General features: G+C 37.0%; 1 protein-coding gene across 2 annotated transcripts in view; it reads left to right on the forward strand.

The window, feature by feature from the left end:
- Positions 1–25,589, forward strand: part of rab27b (RAB27B, member RAS oncogene family) — a 40,714-nt gene that overhangs the window by 1,170 nt on the left and 13,955 nt on the right. Inside the window, exon 2 of one of the 2 annotated variants that reach the window (XM_079394688.1) lies at positions 15,919–16,015. The exons of the other annotated variant lie outside the window; for it this stretch is intronic. The gene's annotated coding sequence lies outside the window, so the exon portion shown is untranslated. The remainder of the gene's footprint in view (positions 1–15,918; positions 16,016–25,589) is intronic. 2 annotated transcript variants of the gene reach the window in all.

Genomic DNA, 25,589 nt, shown 5'->3' on the forward strand with positions numbered 1-25,589 from the left:
ATGTCTCTAGTATATTAATGAGTGTTCTTTGAGCAGAAGATGTTGCCAGGATGTATTGGGTGGTTGCTAGGGTGTTGCCATGTGCTTAAACTCCGCCCCTGCAAGCTCACATTCATCTGCATATATTTTTGAGTGCCACGCCCACATCTCAACATCAATCATCATCTGATGTGTAGAACCAAAACCCCACCCTGGTTTCATCCAACTTCTTTCATCCATTGATGTTTAAAGTGACAGATCACTCAGAATAAAAAATGTTGTTAATTTGCTCACCCTCAGGCCATTCGAGATGTAGGTGAGTTTGTTTCTTCAGTAGAACAGTAAAGAAGTTTCTAGTTGAACCAGTGCTGCTTGGTGAATCGTAAAATGCAAATCAATGCATTTTGAGAGTCAAAAAAACTTATACAAGCAACACAAAATTAATACTCCTGCCTCCTGACGATACATTGAGGTCATATGGAGCGAAACGATCAGTCTGTGCAAGTAACGTTATTACTTAACCTCCGCAAACAGAGAAATCTGATTGTTTTCCACAAACTGGTTCTTTCGGAGAGTTTGATTCATTGAACTGGTTCAGTTCACTAGTTTGTCAACATTACCATGCAATGATGTAACATACACACAATTATATTATTAAAGCACCCAATAATAATGTGAAATGTGGATGTTTTACAGCATATAAAGCAGTGTTCATCAGCTCACCTTTTAGCATAAAGCATGATAAGAAACCATAAAAACATTAATTTCACCGCTTCAGTCATGCATGCACATATCAGCAGGTCATCAGTTTCTGAATGATTCATTCATCACAGCATCATGTATTATTGTATTTTGGCTCATTTCAAGTTAGAGTAACTATCAGGCGTCTGAAAGTGAGTTTTGATCAAGTAACTTGTAGATCTGAGCCGCAAACTATTTCAGACGCTTGATAAAAAGAACCAGTTGAAAGGAATGATTCATTCATGAACCAGACATCACTCCGGACCGTTTGCCTGAGGCTCTGGATTACAGGTAATAATGTTGCAAATAATGCTCAGTTTCTTGCACAGACCGATTGTTTCGCTTCATAAGATCTTAATATATTGTCAGGAGCCATGGGTATTAATTTAGTGTTGCCTGATATGACTCTCAAATTGCCGGCACCCATTGTAATATCAGACCGTTCGATACGACACCAAGGTTCAATACACGCTTGTGGATTGCGGTTTTTCGGTTTTGCGTTTAAATAATATCCGTGTGTTTTATTTCTCTCAGAATTGGCTGTGTGTGTGTGTGTGTGTGTGTGTCCATGAGTTCATGTGCTGAGATGAGGAAACGCCTCCGCGCTTATATTTGAAAAAGCAACACACGCCGAGCATCTTCCCTTGTAATGACATGCATTGGTAAGCCTTTCTAAACCTGTTGTCCAACAAAAGAAAGCATTACTTCGCAACATCAGTCGAGTGTTTGAAATAACTTCCTTTTGTGATCTGATATGGCTTCTTATCACAGAATGAGGCAGAAATATATTCTATGCTGTAATAAAGGCTATGTGATTAGAAATGGCTTACAAATATACTTATTACTTAATCAGTATAAAAATACCCAAGATGGCTTGAAGAACACCGACAAACCATATATGTGACTCTGGAGCACAAAACCAGTCTTAAGTCGCTGGGGTATATTTGTATCAATAGCCAAAAATACGTTTGGGTCAAAATTATAAATTTTTCTTTCATTCAAAAAATCATTAGGATATTAAGTAAAGATCATGTTCCATGAAGATATTTTGTCAATTTCCGACTGTAAATATATCAAAACTTAATTTTTGATTAGTAATATGCATTGCTATGAACTTCATTTGAACAACGATTTTCTCAATATTTAGATTTTTTTTGCTCCCTCAGATTCCAGATTTTCAGATAGGCTAGTTGTATTTAGGCCAAATATTGTCTGATAATAACAAACCATATATCAATGAAAAACTTATTTATTCAGTTTTCAGATGATGTATAAATCTCAATTTCGAAAAATGGACCCTTATGACTGGTGTTGTGATCCATGTAACGTTACATCTTCTTTTAGTTCAGTTACAGCGATAATGATGCCTTTATCCATATTAGGGATTTCCTGGAGCGTAATTCTGTTACTTCTATGATGCATGTGGATTTTCTGCACGAGGACGCGTCCAGTATGAATTAAATACACATTACTCTTAAAAATTAAGGTGCTTCACAATGCTATAGGAGAACCTTTTTGTCTAAATAGTTCCATAAAGAAACTTTCTGTTTCACAAAAGGTTCTTTGTGGCAAAAGAAGGTTCTTCTATGGCATCGCTGTGAATAGCCTTGTAAGCACCTTTATTTTTAAGAGTGTACATGTGTTTATAGCGCTCAGTAATGGCCAATCCATCCTATTTTGGGTAAAAATTTGAAAAATAATACCTCTCTCAAAAGAAATGTTAAGCAGACATATAATAACCCACGCTTTTTCCAGTGTACAGAGGTTTACAGGAGTTTTTTGTTGTTAATTTGTTGCAAAAAACAACTCTGATGTGCCAAGTTATCAGAACCGAACCGAAAAGCGTGGTTAAAAACCGACGAATGTATTGAACCGTGGACTAACTGTATTGTTTCATCCTTGGCACTCATCGACTTGCATTTTATGAATCACCAAGCACCACGGTTTCAGCTATTGTTCAAGTTACCTATGTCTTAAATGCCTGAGCGTGAGTAAATTAACGTTTTTGGGTGAACTATCCCTTTAATTGATCGTTTGACAGTATATTTCAGGATACTTGGAGTTTTTTCAGACTCGTTTGCTCCGTGTCATCCCCCACACACGCAGTACAGTGAGTCAAGCTGCGTGTGAAAATCTTCCAAACCAGAAAAATTATTATTATTATTTTTTTTATACAGAGAAGTTCCCATGTGTGATCCTCGCCACCTGAACAAAAGGGATCTTGATGCTTGTATATTACAAACAAACCCTCTTATTGAGCGTGTTGGACTATTGTTATTGATCTTCTGAAGGGTGTATAATAGACACAACACGAATGTCAAATGCTTATTGATTTCAGTCACTTCAGAGCTGTGGAAATAGAGCGCCACAGTAGAAAATCTCAGTAAAACAGATATTCGTCTGCGTGCTCCTTTAGTGCTAAACGCAGTTATTGATAAGAAAGATGATAAAGCCAGTGATCACTCAAAACAAAATGAATATGGAGGAGGCTGAGGAGGCTCATTAGGAGCGTCATCTATCACTCATCTATTAGTGTTTTTAAAATCTCATTACACAACTACATATTTGCTGAAGAAAATCTGTTTGCTGTTTGACTTGCAAAAGCACTCTCATGCTGGGGGCGGTTGCCAGTGTGTTGCTGTATGGTTACTGTATGTTTTAGGTGTTATTACTGTGGTTACTGGTTGTTTTTAACATTTTGTTATGCTTTGCTGTATGGTTACTGGCTGTTTTTAATGTGCTGTTATTGGTTGCCAGGGCACTGATGTACAGTTACTGTGGTTACCAGCACTTTTTAACATGCCTTTATTGGTTTCCGGGATGTTGCTATACAGTTAATGTGGTTACTGGCTGTTTTTAATGTGCTGTTATTGGTTGTTGGGGCGTTGCCATAACAAATTACAGTGGTTGCCAGCTGTTTTTAAAGTACTGTTATTGGTTGCCAGGGCGTTACTGTGTTGACTGACTGTTTTAATGTATTGTTGGTTGCCAGGGCGTTGCTATAAAGTGACTGTGTTGACTGGTTGTTTTAATGCATTGTTGGTTGCCAGGGCATTGCTATAAAGTGACTGTGGTGACTGGTTGTTTTAATGTATTGTTGGTTGCCAGGGCGTTGCTATAAAGTGACTGTGTTGACTGGTTGTTTTAATGCATTGTTGGTTGCCAGGGCGTTGCTATAAAGTGACTGTGTTGACTGGTTGTTTTAATGCATTGTTGGTTGCCAGGGCATTGCTATAAAGTGACTGTGTTGACTGGTTGTTTTAATGCATTGTTGGTTGCCAGGGCGTTGCTATAAAGTGACTGTGTTGACTGGTTGTTTTAATGCATTGTTGGTTGCCAGGGCGTTGCTATAAAGTGACTGTGTTGACTGGTTGTTTTAATGCATTGTTGGTTGCCAGGGCATTGCTATAAAGTGACTGTGGTGACTGGTTGTTTTAATGCATTGTTGGTTGCCAGGGCATTGCTATAAAGTGACTGGTTGTTTTAATGCATTGTTGGTTGCCAGGGCGTTGCTATAAAGTGAATGTGTTGACTGGTTGTTTTAATGCATTGTTGGTTGCCAGGGCATTGCTATAAAGTGACTGTGGTGACTGGTTGTTTTAATGCATTGTTGGTTGCCAGGGCATTGCTATAAAGTGACTGTGGTGACTGGTTGTTTTAATGCATTGTTGGTTGCCAGGGCATTGCTAGTGACTGTGGTGACTGGCTGTTTTAATGTATTGTTGGTTGCCAGGGCGTTGCTATAAAGTGACTGTGGTGACTGGTTGTTTGTAATGTGCTGTAATGCAATTGCTTTGTTGTTACAGTTACTTTGGCTACTGGTTGTCTTTAGCTTGCTGTTATTTTGTTGCTAGGGTGTTTTGGCTAGTTTGGTTAGTGTAATTTTTCTGGACTCTTTTTAATGATTAAATGTTTTTTAATCAAGAAACATGTCTAATGAATTAAAATCATGAAACTTAAACAAATTAACATCAATTTATTAAAAGTTTAACACAAATTGTATATTTAGGACCCTATGAAATGTTTTATTTTTTATTGTTATCAAATTCTGTTTTAACAAATCTATTTAAGTTTATTTTATTTTTACAATAGCCTTATGATTTGTTTCCCCTCAGTATGTGTGTGTGTGTGTGTGTGAGACAAAGAGCGCGACCATGTAACGTAGAGACAGAAATAATATGCCATTGTGTAAATAATACAAATAACATAAGGCTATTTAGTTTGTTTAATAAAAGAACAAGACCTGTTCTATAAGAAAGGTTAATTTAAAATTACTTCTGTTGTGATCCTACTATAATGGCAGGGGAAACGCTGTAATGGTTGTTTTTAACATACTGTTAAGCTAGGGTGTAGTGGATGGTTGCCAGGGTGTTTCTCTGAAGTTACTGTTGTTTCTGGTTGCTTTTGCTTGCTGTTGTGCAGTTGCTAGGGTGTTTTGGCCAGTTTCCTGGGCGTTGCTATAGAGTTACTATGATTACTTGTTTGTTTTTAGCTTGCTGTCATGTAGGCTAGTCTTTTTTTTTTTTTTTTTTTTTTTTTTTTTTTTTTTGGGCAGTTGCCAGGGCATTGCTATATGGTTACTTCTACCTCAAACGCTGCAAAAGTAGAGCTGTTAAAATGATCAAGGACTCTAATCACCCTGGTAACCGTCTATTCACTTTGCTTCCATCTGGTAAGCGCTTCCGTAGCCTGATGGCAAAAACTGAGAGACTTAGGAGGAGCTTCTTCCCCCAGGCCATCAGGCTCCTGAACTTTAACTCGTGTCATAACATCACATGACTCCATGTAAATATCACTATATCAATAAGCTATTCATAATTTTTTCTACTTCATATTGCTGGTATTTAAATACCCTGTACAACTTTTTGCACATTCCTCTTTATTACTATTTAAGTCAACAACATACTGACCTGCACATTTATATTTTTTATCTTTTATTTTATTATTTTATTTTTTCTTAATATTTGAATACTTTATAATTGCACTGTCCTTGGAGCGGACCTGACCTACATTTCACTGCTGGTTATACTCTGTATAATTGTGTATAAATAAAACTCTTGAATCTTGAATCTATGGTTACCGGCTGTTATGTAGTTGCTCTGGTGTTTTGCGCAGGTTCTTTATCATGCTTTTAAATGAGGGTGTAGTGGGTGGTTTCCAGGGAGTTCCTCTTAAGTTGCCATTATTGTTGTTACTGGTTGCTTTTAGTTTGCTCTAATGCATTTGCTTGGGTGTTGTGGGCGGTTGCCAGGGCGTTGCCATATGGTTACTATGCTTACTGGTTGTCTATAGTTTGCTGTCATGTAGTTGCTGTGGGTTTTTTGAGTGGTTTCCAGGATGTTACTGTGGCTACTTTTTTATGTGCTGTCACGCAGTTGCTAGGGTGTTGTGGATGATTGCCAAGTGGTTTCTTACTGTCTTAAGTTAAAAGAGTCTAGTCAATTTTTCTCTCAATTATTATCAATCATCCCAATACTGAAGTGAATGCCTTTTCATGTTGAGTTTAGCTGTCGCCCATATTAGACTTGCTTGATGTTTAATTTTAGTTCAGCTCAGTATCAGTTTGTTTGAAATCAGGTTTTTCAAAGGAATTTCTTTTTGTTTTTGTTTTGTTTTTGGTGTGTTGTGTATATCATGACAGAAATCATCCAGCATTGAATATGAATCCGCTGTCAGAGAGACGGTTTAATTAGAAACACACAGTAATTCTCACCGCAGTTAAACCTGAGGGCCACTGTTTTTTATCACTCAAATGAGTCAATAAAACATTGCATAATTGAGGCTGAATGAATCATGTATTAATTTGGCAAGATTAGTTTTTTATTTTATTTATACTGTTTTCATAGAGTAATCTCTATTTGTAGTGAATATATCACCTGAAAACGAATCCCACTGCTAACTGAGGTTTTAGAGAACTTTAAACCTTGTACATTTATCAGCGTTAGACAGGCAGTTAAAGAAAGAGAGAAGAAAGATACTGGATAAGAACGTGTGCATCTTCTCCCTCCTCTGCAGCCCAGCGTGTCTCTCTGCTCGCTGGGTAATTATCTCAGGTCTGCCTGCTGCGCCCCACCACAGGGGTCAGAGGTCACAGGGCTCACCAGCTGCTGAGGAAGAGCTCTGCGCCGCACATTGCAGGCTTAGATGCCCAGGGAAGAGACGCCCCGCTGGGCGCATTACCTGCACACCAGGAACCCCCAAACACCTCCAGCGGCTCTGAATAGACATACTGATCTCCATTTAAACCCTGCAGACTGAACACAGGACATCGTTGAGGAATAATGTGAGTGTAGATAGAAAATCCAGTCATATTTACTTTAATTTACTGGAATTGTGATCGGATGTTTATCAGGTTTACTGTTGCTTTCGCTGTTAGTGATGAAACCTCTAACACTAAGTATTTGGGGCAGTCGTGGCCTAATGGATAGAGAGTTGGACTTGTAACCCAAAGGTCGTGGGTTCGAGTCTCGGGTCTGGCAGGGATTGTAGGTGGGGGAGTGAAAACTGGCCAGCCATCGATAAGAAGTTATAGCAGTGCTTCAGATGTTTGTAACTTTCTGTAATGCATTCCCTAAACTGCTTTTCGATTGGTCAGAAAGAGCGTGTGGGAAAATTCCAACAGTGCTCCCAGAAGTAAACAAAGACAGGAGTAAAATGCAGCAGGCAGCACACTGCTATTACATTATTATTACAAATTTCTATGAGGCTCCGCACCTCCTCACAACCCCAAGTTTGTCCGCGACCTGCCATGCTAAACTGCCTCTGAGCAGCATTAAGCAGTTTGTGTAAAGACATCTAAATGGAGCTTCAGAGGCACTTCTGTGCCACCTTTGAGGTGTGCATGCATTATTCTGTAGCATCTTTACACAGCGGAGTTAAGGCTGCTCTCTGCTCGCTCAAAATGTAGTGTAAAGACGCAATGCAGCATAAAAGCCAGACTATATTATGCCTGCTCCAACCCACCTTACCCCTAGTATCACAGTATACAGCTGTGTAAATGTTGTATAAATGCATTTCTGAGCAGCATTAAACAATCTGTTTAAAGACACCTAAATGCCACTTCAGAGGCGCTTCATATGTGCCACATTTACAGTGTAAATTTGAAACCTAATGGCGCTTAAGCCTGATTAAATGATGCTGGCTTTGCACCTCAGTAGCTGTGTAAATGCATTTTTGTAAGTTCATACCACTTCAGAGGTGCTTCTGTGCCGTCTTTGCGATGTAAATTTGGCAATTAAGTGATAAGCCTGAAAATCATCGTTTTTCTGAGCTGTGTGTATTTTATAATTGGATCAGATGGAGTTTGTGATGTAAATATGTACAAATGTTTTTTTGTGTGTGCAACATTCCTAAAATGCCCAGAAAAGCAGGTAACATGAAGGAAACATGTTCCATCTCATCCAAACCGAGTTTCCCCCAAAGCCACATTTCAAATAGCAGGCCATGAAATAACTGTGACAGCGCTAATCGGTTTATGTTAGATGGCAAAATACAGCAGTAATTGGCTTCAGGCACTTGCTGTAATTGCTTTCGCATTCTGCCAAGGACCTGAACGCGCTAATAGATGCGCTACAGCGACTGTAAAAGAGGGAAGCCTCGGGGAGATGTTGTCTTTCACGTCCTAACGCTCATAAACACATGCTCCTCCGAGGACCTTATGCATCTCTTATGCATTAAGCTTCTGATTAATAATTCATGATGTTGCACCTATTAAATCCCGACCTGTCACTTTTATCATTTAAGTTATTAGAGCGGGCGCATGTTAGCGTAATCATATTAAATCACTGGTGATGGGCGATCGTGCAGAGGTTCGGCGTTTGTTATAGCGCCAGCGTCTGGGGTTTGTCTCCTCTTTAAGGGCCTGTGGACACGCAATGGCTAATTGGGTGCCCTAAATAATTAATGTGGCTGAAGACGTTAAGAAATGCCAGAGAGCTTTGAAGGAGCTACAGTCTGTGTGGACTTGTGGTCTCTAATGGCCCTGCTCTGTGTAGGTTTGAAACAAACGTGGATTCACAGTCTTCTGCTGAATGCGCTTTTCATTTTTGCTGCACACCATTGCATATGAGCGTGTGTGCTTCATTGATGATGTGAAATCCCACATCAGCTTTCCATATACTTTTCGAGTAGCTAATATGACCGAATGCTGGTATTGCAACTTAATGTGTGAGTCTTGATGCCGCAGAACTCTTTGCTGCATGCTGCTTTCATTTGCATGTGAACATTAGGAGCTGAATTAATCTTCTCAAAATGCATTCATTTTTTGCCTTATTTGTGTAAAAAAATTGAAGGAGCACTGTCTCAACCACACTTTCTTCCATAGCAAGGGATTGTGGGTAATATTGGCATGCACAGATTTTTCTCTTTTATAATGCATGTTTACAGAAAGCGGCACAGTAAACTTTTCATTTGGTTGTTTTGTAAATTTTTGGTTATCATCCATTTTTTATAGTAAATATGTATTAATTCATAAACACTAGGGATGACCCCTTTAAAGACCGTTTATGTTAGAATAAGAAGTTTAAATATATTTTAAAAATCTAACATTTTTGCCTGGAAGACCTATCGTTTCATACCGTCATGTGACCACTATAATATCAATACACTATAGTATCGAGTATTGATAATATCATTGCATCCCTAATAAATATTGAAACATTTCTGTTGAAAAAAAAAATATATATGACCCTTTTGTTGTAAAAATTAATAAATTATTAAATGGTAAACTTTTTGTTTATTAACATTTAATTAAACCCCTAAAACCAGAAAAAGTAAAAACATAATTTGTGAAAAAATTGTTCTTACTATCATAGTTTTGTTTTTTTGTTAATTCATTAAATAAAAATTTTATTAATCAGCCCATTTATCAAATAGCATGTCTAATCAATTAAATTAATAAAACTTCAACAATTTAATTGATAAGAATTTAAAAATAAATTAATCAATCAAACAAAAATATGACAATGTATGACAATATGACCTTTTTATATTATTATTTTTGCATTTTTAATCATAATAAGTGATTTGGCATCATTTCTTTAGTTAAATACAACATTTATTTGGCCAGTTTTTAGTGAAGAGTTTCTTTGTGTAGGCCGTCTGACTAATTAAATGATGCAATGCTGGGTGAAGTTCATGTGTTCATGTGCTCATGTATTGAGTTGAATGACTAAACTCTATTGCTCTGACCTGTATATTCTGTATATAGAGTGCATTAGGATGCATCTGTTTCTAGAGCTGATGCACGTGTGAGTTTCTCTCTGTCAGGAAGTTTGTCTCGATGATAAGCCGCTTTACTGTTAATCAGCATTTCCTCTCAGGATGATACTGGGCTGCTTTGGTGAGTTTTATCACAAATGTGGTTGCATTACTGGCATCTTTACTCAGCTCTTTTACATTCAACAAGTTCATACTGACCAAGTCTGTCAAGCTCTGAAAGGACAAAATGAACTCTAAGCATAAAATAAAATATTACAGTAGTCCAGATAACTCATATGATGAACCAGATGTTTTGTTCTAAATAAAGTAAGTGTGAATGAAAAGACTACGTGCCATCTTTATCTACTCAGTCAATGTATGGCTGAATATGTGTTGCCATAGCGATTGTTGTGATGTCATTGTAATGATCATAATGAGATGGAGGCATCAGACACACAAACAATGATTAAACAGCCATAAACTCAAGGACCTTCAGAGTCATGAAGGCTTTCCTCCTCTTCCTCTTCAGCCAAATGTTGTTTTTCAGATGCTGAACGTTCTGTGTTTGCTAATCGACACTAAACTGGACGAGGTGAACTCTGAAAATTAATACTACAATAACAAAAATAAACAAACAAAAAACTTATTTTCTTATTTTAATTTAGCTATACTGTAAAAAAAAAAAAAAAAAGTTGAGCAAACGTAAAAGTTTAAGGCAACCAGCTTCAGCAGATTTTTGAGTTTTCTCAACTTTTAGTTTAGTTTATACAGCAAAAAGTTGAGAGAACTCAAAAATCTCCTAAAAAAATAAGTTGAGAACTCAAAAAATCTGCTGAAGCTGGTTGCCTTAAATTAAGTTTGCTCAACTTTAAAAAAAAAAAAAATGTTTTACAGTGTAGTTGACAAAGCAGTATCTCATTTTTATTTAGATTGAACTGATAAACTAAAAATAACTGAAATAAAAATTAAAAACTAAAACTTATGGAAATGACTAAACACAAAATTACTAAAACTTTTAGTAAAATGAAAACAGGAAATATAAAAATTAAATTAAATCTAACTATAAATAAAAACTATAATAGTATCTCAATTATACTAAAATAACACTGATATGAGCACTATTGTATTAATTATAAAAACTGGTTATGAGAGGATTCCTGTGACAAACGAGATCTTCATCATCTTCATCGCCGGTCTAATCAAACAGATCTGCGCTGCTGTCCGACATGAGCAACTGCTGTTTCCCAAAGTAGAAGCTCATGCATTTTTTAATTTTAGAAGTATTACATCTCAGAAAGTCTGTTTGATTAATGAGCTGTAATATTTCAAGCACATACATTTTTCAGGCAACTGTGGCCTAATTTCAGTCTCCGATCAGAGAGGTTTCTCTGTCTGCTCTGATGCCATGTACAGTAGATACAAAATATGAAGATGTCTTGATTACAGCCTTTGGCTGTATTTATTATACAGTCTATCACACTGTTTAAAAGGGCTGTTTTTGTCCAGAGGAGCTGTCTTTTCAATCAAACAGTAATTATATCACGAATACTTAAAGGGGTCATCGGATGCAAAATTCACTTTTCAAGTTGTTTGACAAAAATATTTTGCAACATTATAAATGTCTTTTATTGTCACTTTTGATGTAGTAGTATTATTTTTATTTTTTATTTTTTTTAAATATTGCTTAAACTACCATTCAAAAGTTTAGATCACGGTTTCCACCAAAAAAAAAAAACTTTTATGACGGGAATACATTACATTTAACATATATTCAAATAGAAAACAGCTGTTTGAAATGGTAATATTATTTCACAATTTTACTGTATTTTAAAGCATCCTTGGAGAGCAGAAGAGACCTTAAACATGAAAAAATGTAATTATTGCAATCTTTTCCAAAAAGTTGATTTCTTTTTCTGAAAGCGTTTGCTGTCTGATTGTTTTGTGTGTAATTGTGAATTGTAGACTGAGCACATGATGGGTAAACAGCAGCATCAGTCTTTATATTTTAAGAGGATTCACACGCTCTGTGTATTGAGTTAATGGTGTGCTTCTTTCTCACAATAGTGTGTTTAAATCCACACGGATCTCATGGAAAATAACATTCCTCGGATACCTGAATCCGTTCCGTAATACAGACTGCGTGACCGTCCGGCTGTTTTTGTCCTCTGACGAGAGTTTCTCATGGATCTGAACTAGGGCTGGCCGATATGGCCTAATAAAAAAATCCCAGATTTTTTCACAAAAAATACGATTTAAATAGATTTTTTTTTCTCCCCTACTTAAAATCAATCTGCAGATGACAAAGAAATTGTTCAAAACAAGTTCTAACTTTACGGAGTGTCTATTTACACTAACTCCGCCCACCAACATGCGATTGAGTCAACAAAAGACGCCCATATAGCATAAATTTCAGTGGCGTAGATGGTAAGGCTCATGCTTTTTGATGCGATCGACCTGAGTTCGAGCCCGCCTTTTACCTTTTACCATTTTCAAATCTCATATCGCATCAGAAAGGCATTTATTTTCAATAAAAATGAAGGAAATAATCAAAAAGTTGAAAATAGAGGTATCGGGTGGGGTTAGGGTAGCTGTAGGGAGGGCTTTATTGTCCCAATAAGGTGACATCCATTTAATAATTTGAATTAAGTAAAATGTATTTATATAGCACCTTTCACAGACAAGGAGTCACAAAGTGCTATCAGTAAAACAAATCAAACATGCATTCAATCAAAAAATAAAATAAAAACAAAACAAATTAGAGACCAAATATCTCAGAAATTTAATAAAATTAATATTTTGTTTTGATTTTCCCTTCTGGGATTTGATCTGGATTTCTCCCCTTGGGGTTAAAGTGCAATCAGAAACAACAAGCCAAAAAGACAGTGAAAATGTAACATTAAATAACGTTACATAACATAAAATGTAACGTAGGCCTAACATAAGACATAAAATTATGTGACGCCCTTTGGCCTGAATCGTGAATCCAGTATTCAGATAGAAAACAAATAACGATTGCTAACGGTTGCCTGTTACATTACCAGTGTTTCCCACAGACTTGGACTTTATTTGTGGCTGCATGTATGCAAATTAATTCTCTGCCAGCAGGAGGCGCTTGTAGAGCAGGAGAAATAGAGGTTTCTTCAGTAACGCTGTACACAAATTAGCGCTCTGCTTCTCAAACGCTGCTTTATCAGACATTATGCAAGATGAAATGAAAATGACATCCAAAATTTTCTGTTTCCTTCAGAAATGCGGTGATATAAAGACAATAGAAATAAAGAATTGTTTTATTCAACACAACAGATATTATGTTATATTTACTAAATATCTTCCTTTTCCTCGCTGTTATTAATCTTCAAATATTCCTTTACACGGGTTAAACTCATGAAGAGATGCCTGGAAAAAATGTATTATCAAAAACATCAGTAATCAAATGAATGCATAAAACTTTAACAATTTAATATTTTAAAATGTAATCAAATTAAATTTGAGCCATTCCTTTGATTTTGCCAAGCAAAGTGCTTCAAAACAAAGATTTAATGATGAAACATTGTGTGATAACTTGTGAAATTCCTTTAAAAATCATATTATATAAAGTGTATTGTTACTTTGAGTACATTCTAAGTGCATCACAGAAATCATAGCGCTCTAGTCAGGGTTTCTTTTACCAAATACAATCATAAACCCCTCAAAAGCGTTCTTGCATGACTGGTACTGGCGATTCGGCACAAACGCTCAGTTAAGTTCACAGGACTGAAGATGCCCTCCGAGGCTCCTGGATCTCATTACCCAGAATGCATCAGCTGCAGAGACGGGCCTGTGATGTGTATGTGGAGCAGTGCATTAACACTCGCCTCACTGCATCCCTGTACCGCATTAACCCCGTTCACAAATCAACACCACATCTTCAGTCTCCAGATCACGTCTTCAACTGTGTTTCAGTCTTTAAATGAATAGTTCACCCAGAAATCATCATTCTGTCATCATTTACTCACTATCATCTCATTCCAAACCTGAATGACTGATGCATACAATTAAAGTCAATGGATCCCAGCCGTCTTCAAGCATGTTTAAGACAAGTTTGTCTAATATTTGCCTTCATATTTTGTGCGTCTTTTCTGCAAAGATATTTAAGACCATGTGATCTTCGTGTGTGCTGTATTTGGAGCAAACCTTTTATTAACCAGATGGTTCATAAAGAGTTATTTGAATCATATTGTGGTTGTATTTTTATGTTGATTTGTTACACACACACACAAAATCAAAATCTGGTCAAACATTCTTTTTTTGCCATATCGACCAGCCCTAATTAATCTTTAAATTGGCACAGGTTTTTTTTTTTTTTTTTTTTTGGGGGGCTAATCGATCATCGGCCTCATTGATCTGAAATCAAACCTCATTTTTGATGGTCATATGATGCAATTTCAAATTTTGCTTTCTCTTTGGAGTGTTACAAGCTGTTCATGCATAAATAAGATCCCTTAAGTTGCAAAGACCAAAGTCTCAAACCCAAAGAGATATTCTTTATAAAAGTTAAGACTCGACCACGCCCCTAAAACGGCTCATTTAAACACGCCCCCACATCTCTACGTCACTGTGTGGGAAGATTTGCATAACACCGCCCAAATGTATACGCAATGAAAGAGGGCAGAACTATTATTCTTGCTGATGCCGCCGGTGCCATGTCCTGGAGATGCTGTATTTCATGTGAAAGCAAAAGTACTTTGTTTGGGCTTCCAAACGAGGACACAACTAGAAATCAGTGGTTAAGTTCCAGAACAGTTCAACCCAAATATTAGAGTGTGTGCAGCGCATTTTACGGAGGACTATTTCCTAAACCTGGCAGGAGAGTAGCCTACAATGCTGGCTGCACAAAGGCTGTTTCTATAAAGTGGGGCAATTCCAACTTTGCAAGGAGAGTCTGGTGCTTCTGACTCACAGCCTGTAAGTATGTTTTTATATTTAAAGAATTTTCTACTGACGATTCAAACACGAGTTTTGAGCTGTGTAGAGTAGTGCTGCTTGTTTGTCGTTTCTCTCACAAATGCAAACATGCTAATGTTTATGTTCACGTAAAAAGACAGTGAAAAGACAGTATAATTCATTAAAATCAGTAATTATGTCCCCACTGGATACAAAAAATGCCTCGTTTATAATGGGTTTTATTGTTTTTGTGTGGTCGCACATGGCACCACGATACGGTAAGGGGCGTAACATTTCCGTCAAACGCTTGAAGTATTCGGCCAATCACAACGCACTGGATAGCTGGCCAATCAGAGCACGCCTCGCTTCTCAAAACAATGAGCTTTGTAAAAATCGACGCGTTTCAGAAAGGCAGAGCATAGAGGAGCAACAATAATGTACAGTATGAGGAAAATTATGTGTTTTAACCTTAAACCACAAACACATTGCATTACACCAAATACACACAATAATGTTCTTTTTAGCGACATCATATGACCCCTTTAAATGCGGAAAAAAGCAAAACAAAACATTTTTCTCAGTGAGGCTTAAGATCAGTCTGAAAATAAATAAATATAAATTGATTGAATTAATGAGAAATTTATAAGCAATTTTGCGTAGGCTGGGAACACCCCAAGTATAAAAAAGATGGGGGGTGGGGGGGGGGGGTACAAACGTACAAAAATAATCTTTTATTTTATTTTATTGATTGATTTATTCATTTGTTTGTTTGGGGGGTGTTGTTATACCCTTTGTGAGCAAAGTCAGTAAGTTTAAGTCCAATGCAATAAAGTTAACATTAACCAGCACTTTCTGGAAAAAGACAATCCTCTCCAGGTCAGGATGACCAGAGGGTTTTTAATGCAATGCAAATCGCTTTGGTAATTAATGCTAAATGCATGAATGCAGACGTGTGGAACAGATCTGCTGTGCTGGTTTAATTGTGTCACATGACTGTCAGTCGTGTGTGTGTGTGTGTGTGTGTGTGAGATCCGGCCCCAGGCCTTCAGTAGTAACGGTGCAGGCGTTCTCCTCCAGAGTGCAGAGGAAGCTGCGGTGATCTGGACTGGGATCAGGTCTGTGGTGGTTTACTGTGAGACCGATCAGCATCAGGAACACGAGGAGAAACACCAGGGTAAGATCTGGATTCAGAGCATTCGTGTTTTAGAGCTCAGCACTCATGATGGACGGAAGCTGTAGAACTGGCGTGTTTTGGGACGCTTAGAAAGTATTTTCTCTGTAAATAATGCAGTTAACCACTTACCGGGATGTAGTTTTGTTTCTTCTATTTTAAATGTCCTGCGTTGTTTTAGTTTACACCGTAAAAAAAGATTTTTCATGCAGTGTTGTTTTAGTTTACACTGTATAAAATAATTTTTCAGTGTATGTTTTACAAGAAAATGCAATTTCATTATTTCTACTTAAAAAAAATTCACATTTAAATCAGTGCCATTCCTTTCTAATAATTTGTGGAATTTTCTAGCAATTTCAAGTTAAAATGATTTTACAGTAAAAGTGTAGAAAATGTATCTGCATTAGGATATTTGTGCATTTAAACTACCCAGATGTTTTGGCAGGTTTTGAAATATATGAAATGGAGCATATTTTGCACTTTATCCCCCCCGCCCCCCAAAAAACGTAAACTTTTTTTTTTTAACCCCTATAATTAAAAAAGGACTTTCTTTCTTAGTTTAGCAGAACATTATCTCTTCTTTTTCCTCACGCAACAGAAAGTGAAGGTGAATGCTGTCGAGCTGAAAAAATAGCCACATACATGAATCACATGATGCTTTGTGTGACTAATAGACCCAAAGTTTAATTTTAAATGTAATTTTGGTGTAAAAATGTATAATCTTCTCCATTGCAGTCCAGATTTTTAGATACGATGCTTGAACATGTTGAAGATCGCTGATGCTAAATATTGTTGGTTGTTTTAGGACATGTGAGATTTGAGAACTTTATATTCATATTCAATGATTTCACGAGACTTGGACTATAATTCATAAAGTATATAATTTGTAGTGCTTTTATGGGACTGGTTGTCTCACTGTATGCTGTCATCAGCAGTGTGAAGGTTTTGCTTTCTTGTTTTGTGTTTTTCAGTGTAAGAAAGTGTAAGTTTGAGACAATTTCCATTGGTTAACTTCTAGATGCTTATTTTAGCAGCAGCGCAAATGTCTGAACGTCTCAAAGATGAAACGAGTGCACATGAAAATGATCAGATTTTGATGCGTACAGAATCACAGATGAAACAAAGATTGTAAAAACTAATTCTGAGAATAACTTTTGCCTGTGTTGGGATGTTGCAATAGCATGAAACATTTTCTGTCTCTCTTTATCGTCCTCTGTAAGACTTTCTCTCGCACAGTGTTTCTTTTGTGTTTCTCCTCTAAACGTCTTGAGCATGTGATCGTTGCTGCTGTCATCCAGATCAGTTCTGGGTTTCGGTATATTTGTGTGTCAGTGGTTTAAAGGAACAGTTCATTCAACAAATTCATTCTGTCGTCATTTACTTGCTTTCATGTTGTTCCAAACCTGTGCACTCTTAAAAATAAAGGTTCTCTATTGGCATCGACGGTTCCACGAAGAACCTTTCTATTCCACAAAAGGTTCTTTATAGTGGAAAAATGTTCTTGAGATTATTAAAATGTTCTTCACAACAAGAAAAAAGAAACGCATATTAACTTATCTGAGCTTAGTAATTAGGACTGTATTAGTTTACATTTATTTACCCATTACAATAGTCTCTTTGTCCGCTCGCGGAAGCCCACTCCTGACAGCTAAATGGATATATTTGCATGACTTTCTAACATTTACAGATGAAAAATATACTCGTGACATGTCAGTTATGCACTGAGGAAAACATAACGTCTCAAATACATTAAATATATGTACTATTTGCCATGCTGGATCGATTTGGTCCATGATCTACATTAAGGGCTGCTTAAGAAAAAGCGTGCACAAATTAATTAGACCGTGTGAACTTACATTGTCGTTTATAACCGCTTTAGCCCCGATTAATTTGTTAGGTTATTTCAAGTCAGGTTTTGGACTTTAATCCCCGCTTTTCCTCAGGTCTCCGTAGTGTTGTTGGGATTCGTCATATTCACGCGCAGCGGTGATGAGAGAAACTTCGAGGAGAAATCAATCTACATATAAAATATTGGTCGCAGATTATTGGTCACTTTCTAAACAATAAAAGGGTAGTGCATCCACTAGTAATGAAATAAGTCGTTTTTTACTGATGCAAATATGTTAGAAATGATGCATCGCGATACAAATGCCAACTTGTATCCGATGCACACCTTTTAAACCGTTTTTTTTTGCCGATGCACCGAGCGAATCGGGGAATCTTCCCATCCCTACACTGTAAAAAAAAATTCGGAAAATTTACGGTAAAAAACTGGCAGCTGTGGTTGCCAGAATTCTACCGTAAAAAATACGGTAGCAACGTTTTAGGTTTTACGGTTTTTACTTAAATTTACAGTTAAATACCGTAATTTCTTTAACTGATATAATCTTAATATACCAACCTATTAAAGTACTGAAATCTGTTTTGTTCCTTTGAAATACACCGATAACCACCAAATGCAGGTGATGATCCCAAAGCCCATCACAAGCAACTTTTAAACAATAGAATATACAAAAGGTGCACAGTGTCATTCACATAAGCACTAAACACCATCATGGTGAGACTCATTAAACTGAAATATGCTATAAACATTAATTTAACAACATTAGATGTAACATACAACCCTAATAAACATAACTGATAAGAAAAAAATAAGAAGAAACATAGTTATTTCAAAGAAAAAACGTCAAATTCAAACAGAATTTGAAATGGAACGCAGGGAATTCTGGGAACGCCAGTTTACGGTTTTTCCCTGTAAATTTTACAGGAACTTTCCGTTAACCATGTAACAGGTTTTTACCGTAGCATTTTCACAGTTTTTTACCGTTAAAATCACGATCATTTTTTACAGTGTAGTATATACACATATATTGTGTAAACAAAAACTTTTATTTTGGATGCGATTAATCGTTTGACAGCACTACTTTGAAACCATTTTTTATTCACAAATAATTATAAAAAAAATGAAGTGGAAAGACTGAAAAAGAATTTACTTGTAAAACCAATTATCGTTGTTTTATTTACAGCTTCATTTTTTATGGTGTACTGCCATGATGATTTTTATTAGTTAGAATCACTATTTGTTGTCTGCTCCTCCTCAACAGGGTTTGTTGCTAACCGAATCTCATTCACTTGTAAATGCTGTAATTATTGGTAGTGGGAAATCCAGGCCTTTGCTCTCTCTTATTCTGTTAGTTTGATTTAAAGTGTTTGTATATCAGAAGATCTTCTCCTCTGCTCAGCGAGACCACATTCTGCTGCTTTTTACCGTAAAACATTCAACACATTTAATGTGCGTAATGTGATTTGTTTCAGAGGGAGACAGAAGGAAGTCATGTTGGATGGGAAATGATAGCGCCTCTATTATGACATCATCACAGTGAACCAATCAGAGCGCAGTATGTGCTGTCCCGTCTCAGATATTATTTTTCTGAATTAGTGGTTTAAAAACAGCGTTTGCTTTGCTATCAACCACCTAGCAACTGTATAACAATGTTCAGAACATGCTAGAATGATGGAAGAGGCTTTTGCATGGATAAAAAGCACATTTAGTGATCTAGTTTAATGAATCGCCTGCGTCTAATTGTCTAAATGTCACCGTTTGTCTGATCAAATGTCATGCATTAGACCTGCTTTACCCAGAATTGTCTGGAAGGTTCCTGCACGTCTGTCTGACCAGCAAATTGACTTGATTAACTACATGTAATTAGTTAATGAACGAGACATTGTATTCCGAACAATACAAATGAAAGACGGCCAAAACAATCTGGTTATGTTTTACTGGAACTGATGTGATGTGTGTAAATCTGTTTAGTATCTGTTGAGATGTCCGAGGTCTCCGTTCTGTTTATTGAGTTTGTTTTTAAGGTCATCTGCTTTGACCCTTCATTCAGCTGAAGCTCATTTTCCTATTAACCAGCATCTCTGACATAAACCACGGATCTGCTTTGAATGCTAAAATACTTTCTCATACCTCTGTTTTGTGTTCAGAGCCATTCAGAAGCAGTGAGATGCAGCACCAGTTTCATTTTCATAGATAAAAAAACAGCTCAAGAGTATTTGATCAACAGGAACGCCCAAGCAACCGTCCCAAAAATCCCAAAATAACACTGATATCAACATGCTAAAAGTCATTCGGAACACCTTAGCAACCGCATAGCACCCCATGGTAACCAGCCACTGCAGCGCAGCATCATGATTTTGTCTTTTTGCTCAGGTGAACACATCATCTTCACTGGATGTAGAAATCTAGTGTGTGATTTTCAGGGTTTGTCAGCCGCAGGGCTCATGGGAGGTTGTTCCAGACCTGGTGCAGGGGGTCTCTGGCCCGGTTTGGTCCCTGTGTAACACCGACCTCTGAGGGCGTTTCACAGCACAGATAACCTTTCCACAGATTCACTGCCAGCACAGATACAGATGTCGCGCAGAGACCCTACTGAGTGTGTGTGTGTGTTTCTATAATACACCAGGATTCAGCACAGAGTCGGAAGTCTCGTTGAATCCACATCAGTCTGGTTCCACTGGGCATGTGTGTTTAATCTAATGAGCTCAAGCTCATTTTGTTGGGAATGAAAGAGCCTGAAGTGCCCGAGGTCAGACGTAAATCATATTAGATTGCCTCTTTTGTTCAAACTCTAGTCAATATGTGATTGTTCAGTCTTTTCGGGCCAGAGCAGCGTTATTTGATTAAGGTACAAACCAATTACCAACAACAGAAAAACAGATTTTTGTATGTAAATTGATTGACCACAGATGCTACATTTGTTTTCTGCTTCTGTCTGCTGCTTGTTATCGTTTCAAGTCAGATGTCTCAGCTTCTGCATGAATGATTTTTAGTCTCACATTAATGCTGCTAAGGTTCTACCAAATTCATGCTGTATTCCACAGTGCATGCAACATAATGCATTTCGCAGTTGCATGCAAGAAAACGCATTTTGCAATTGCATGAAAAAAATTAATTGAATGCATGAAAACTCATTTCATAATTGGAAGCAACAAAATGCAGTTCTCAGTTGCATTCATCAAAATGCACACAAATATTATAGACTTTAGTCCCTCTGTCCATTAAAGCATTAAATAGTATGTTAGGTTAACAATTATAATTCAAATTTTTTCCCTTCTGGTGCGTGTAACTACATATGATTATGATGATTATGGGTGTGTTGCACGGTGGGCAGTTTGCAATTTAGTTGTTTTATTGTAGCATTATGTATTCACTGTGGCTAGGCTAGTGATGGGGTGTTGTGTGTATGAAATGTACATAGTATATTACTCGGATTTAAACAGCCGATATCATATTGTATGTGTACAAGACAAATTTCCTTTGGGAAAATAAAGTTGATCTTATCTGTAAGCTCAGTACATACCTCAAGTCACAGTTCATTTTATATCTGTAAGTGAATGCACAAATAAAAGAGCTTGTATTTGTAGATATCCTGTTTAGATATTGTTAAGATATTGGTTTGTATTTGTAGATATTGTAAGGTCTTCGGCGTGACTGGGCACTTGTGCATTAGTTACGTTGATGTTTTGTGGTTTAAAAACACTGTTTACGGTACAATCACCCCTCCAGGCAAATGTACACGACCTTTTACTGAAATCAATATCAAATTCTGTCTTGTGTTCCAAACCCCTGAACAACAGTTGTGTGACATTCTCCAATTTGTCCGTCAACACTGTTTAACATAAACACACAGGACACTTCTACAGCCTCTGGGTTTGGGTTGGTCTTCTGACTAGTAGGTTTGATTTCAGATGTGGTGTGTTTCTCACATCACATCATATATAAATGTCTTCTGAGTGACATTAGTGCTTGTGTTTTTGTGATTATTTACACTAATTTTGACTTCGTATCCATGCATGCTGTCTGGGGTAAATGATGGATCTCATGAAACCTGTCAAGAACATGTTTGGTGTCATGTTTGTTATGTTGCTTCCGTAACCTGTCTTGCAAAAATACACATTTAGGTGTTTATTTATTTATTTTTGCACATATATTTTCTACTGTAGATTTCAGTTCCAATACTTTACTCCACTTCAGCAGTGCTTACATACACCAAACTTAGCAGTTTTATTCCTATCTGCTGTATGTTCTGAAGGGTTTGTTCATATATCCTTCACACTGATTTATACAACATTGTATTTCTAAAATCATGCTGAAAATGTTTTTTTTTTTCTGTTCACAGAATTTTCAGAATTTTTGCTGTGATTAAAAATATATTTCTCAAAATCCCCTCTGTAAAAGGGATTTACTGTGATGTAATTGCCTTATTAACTTGTGATGTCTTATTTTAAATGTAAAAAACAACAAATCATCTCTGTTTGGGATGCATGATATTGGATTTTTACTGATATCCGACATGCCGATAAATTTCAACTCATTTTGGCCGATGCCGATACCGATATATAATTATTTTTAATTTTGGTTTGTTTTAAACAAGAACTTATTTGTTAGAATTAAATAAACTATAATAAAGTTCGTTAATAATGACAGTACATTAAAGATTTGAAAATAACTATAAAAAATTATATATTAATCACTGCTTTTTTTTTTCTCAGAAGGATGCAGTGGTAACCTTAACATTTGTAAATGGTCTAAAGCAAAAGAGTTTCTTTTAGAGCTCATAATTTGATTAAAAATATAACATATTACACTAATGAATAAATCAGTATATATATATAAAATTATTTAATTTAAATATGTTCAGATTTTTTTTTTTGTTCATGTAAGCTATATCTTCTGACCTTTAAATCAAAACATTAAACTCATGATTTTATGGCATCAATTACTGCTTTATTTAATCAGAAACACAGTCTAAATATTATTTGTGTATTTTGCTTTAAATGTATTAGAAGTAGGCCAACAGCGCCCCCTACGGAATTAAAAGTCCTGACTGAGAGTGCATGAAGACCCGGGGAAGGCTATTCTCCACGTGCTATTACTCTATCACACACTGAACGCGTTATTCTGTATATGTGCATTCTCAGTTTAAATGCAGCGATCCAAAACAGTGAATTCAATCACCATTCAGACAAAACTTTACTTAAAGAATGAGCCACACTGCTGACTGATCTAATGGCTATCACACCCTGAGCACATGTGAGTTAACCCATTCCTCTTATCGGCAAGGCATATCGGCATAATTTTTCATATCGGGCCGATGCCAATATTTACATTTAAAGCCATTATCGGCCGATTCCGATATTGGTCTGATAATATTGTGCATCCCTAATCACTGTACAACAATCTGCTTCATTTTCTTGATGCAGAATATAATTTCTTAGCTCTTTTTTCAGATTCTTGTTATAATATGCTTTGAACGTGACCGATTCGCTGAAATCTTACAGTACATTGTAGAAATATATGCATTGGGATTCAGTGAATCAGGATTGAATGCAGACATGAAGTGTCATGTTTTATTTTCAGTAGACGGTGAGGTGTGCGAGACGTGATGATGATATGTGTGAGAGACACAGAGCGCCACAGATCTGCTGATCATGAGGAAGCGGCTCTGGGTCATGTGCTGGACGAGCCGCTCACAGATGAATGAAGCTCTATTCATCTCTTTCTGATGAACTCTAGTGAATGTGTGAGCACTGAGCGTTTGCTGCGGGCTGTGATGTGTTTACTGCAGCGTCTCCAGCCCACACGTATAAATGAGATTATTTGAGCACTGTATAAATGGCCCCGGGGCCCACTGGACCCTGAGACCTTCTGAGAGAAAGAGAGAGAGATGCAGTTCCATCACACTGAGATATTGTTCAGTCTGTCTCTTTCTGGTTTCCTTGGCCTTGATGTGTGTTATTGGTTGAGCAATATGGGCTTTTTAATAGTGTTGGCAGAGTTATATAATTGCAGAAGATATGTGTTTGTGTGCATATATGTACACAGACACACATGCATAAACAAACAAAAAAATGTTTTCTTTTGCATTTTCAATACATTTTACGGTAAACACACGTGTGTGTGTGTGTATATATATATATATATATATAATTTATTATTATATTTATTTATTTAATTTTTTATTATATATTTTTTTTACGGTATGCGCACCAAACCGAAACGGTTCACATGGCAAATTCCAGATGGAAGTCCCTATCTCCTTGGAGTGGGGACTTTGGAGTGAACCGGGCACGTGCGTGCCATTATGTAGTCGTTTGGAATGCACTTGGTAAAGGGAGAGACGTAATTTCCTCATTATCTTCAGCTGGGATGTTCCCTTGACAACGCTGCACTTCCTGCGTTACATTCGGAAGGGCTCATCCCTGTGGGTGTAGGGGACCAAACAGTTTCTTGAAGTGCCCTTCTGCGTCATCATCCTGTGCCCACACGGAGGCACCGTCATCATTGAAAGAATCTGCGCAAAGGATCATGAGAGCTCGAAGTGTCCATGAGTTGTACCCTTCGAAATCCTTCATTCCGAAGGGCCCTTTGAAGTGGTTAATTTTGAGCACTTTGGTTTGGAACGACACTTCAACATGGCGGCCATGATTGTTGTCACTCCGAAGTGCCCGGAGGGCGATATATCCCGTTTGGAACGCACCGACAGTGTGTCAGCGGATGTCACTGTTTTAATGTCATAAATGTCTTTTTAGTGTTTTTAGCATAACTGTTGCAAATGAACATACATTTTATATTTTAAAAAGTTTTTTAAAGTTTTTTGCTATATAATATATAAAAACTAGTATGTATAAAACTTTTTAAAATATAAAATGTATATTTTTTATGCTGGTGTCCGTCAGTGAATCTGCTGAAGCACATCATGCTGCGTTGTCAAGGCAACTACGGGAAACTACTAAAGGAAATTACGTCTCTCCCTTTACCAAGTGCATTCCAAACGACTACATAATGGCACGCACGTGCCCTGTATCCATCCGTCCATCCATCCATCCGTCCATCCATCCGTCCGTCCATCCGTCCGTCCATCCATCCATCCGTCCATCCGTCCGTCCATCCATCCATCCATCCATCCATCCGTCCGTCCATCCATCCATCCGTCCGTCCGTCCGATTTCCAGTTTTATTTTAGTATTATTAAGAGGCAATTAGTTTTTACAAATCAGTTTTTCTTTTTCTTTTTTTTTTTTTACAATTTTATTAAAAGCTTTTGTAATTTTGTGTTTTTATAATTTTTTGTAATTTGTTTTTTTTTATGTGTCTGTATAGTTTATATTAATTATTATTTCAGTTTTAGTTGCAATTATTTTAGTACATTGTTAAAATAAATTAAAATAAGAAATGTTGCCTTGGGAACTACGTGCAGGTTTCCCACGCTTCTTGAAAGTGCTTGAATTTCAGACATATGGATTCAAGGCCTGGAAAAGACAGAATGAAAGTGCACTAATGATTTGGGGTGGAGATGGGGTAGCTCAAAAAAAACTAACTTGCGTGTGTTGAGAGCCCTGCGCGGGACAGGTTTCTTACACCTGCTCCCGCTGCGTTTTTGACCATTACCGCACACTCCCACAACATGTGTGTCCCGCTCCCGCTCCCGCAAATATTCTAATATTGAATCTAATTTTTGCACATCAATATGCGGGGTATTGAAATCACATTTGAATGAGCGTTCACTTTA

This window comes from Barbus barbus (genome assembly GCF_936440315.1).
Source record: "Barbus barbus genome assembly, chromosome: 36".
NCBI classification, from domain to species: domain Eukaryota; kingdom Metazoa; phylum Chordata; class Actinopteri; order Cypriniformes; family Cyprinidae; genus Barbus; species Barbus barbus.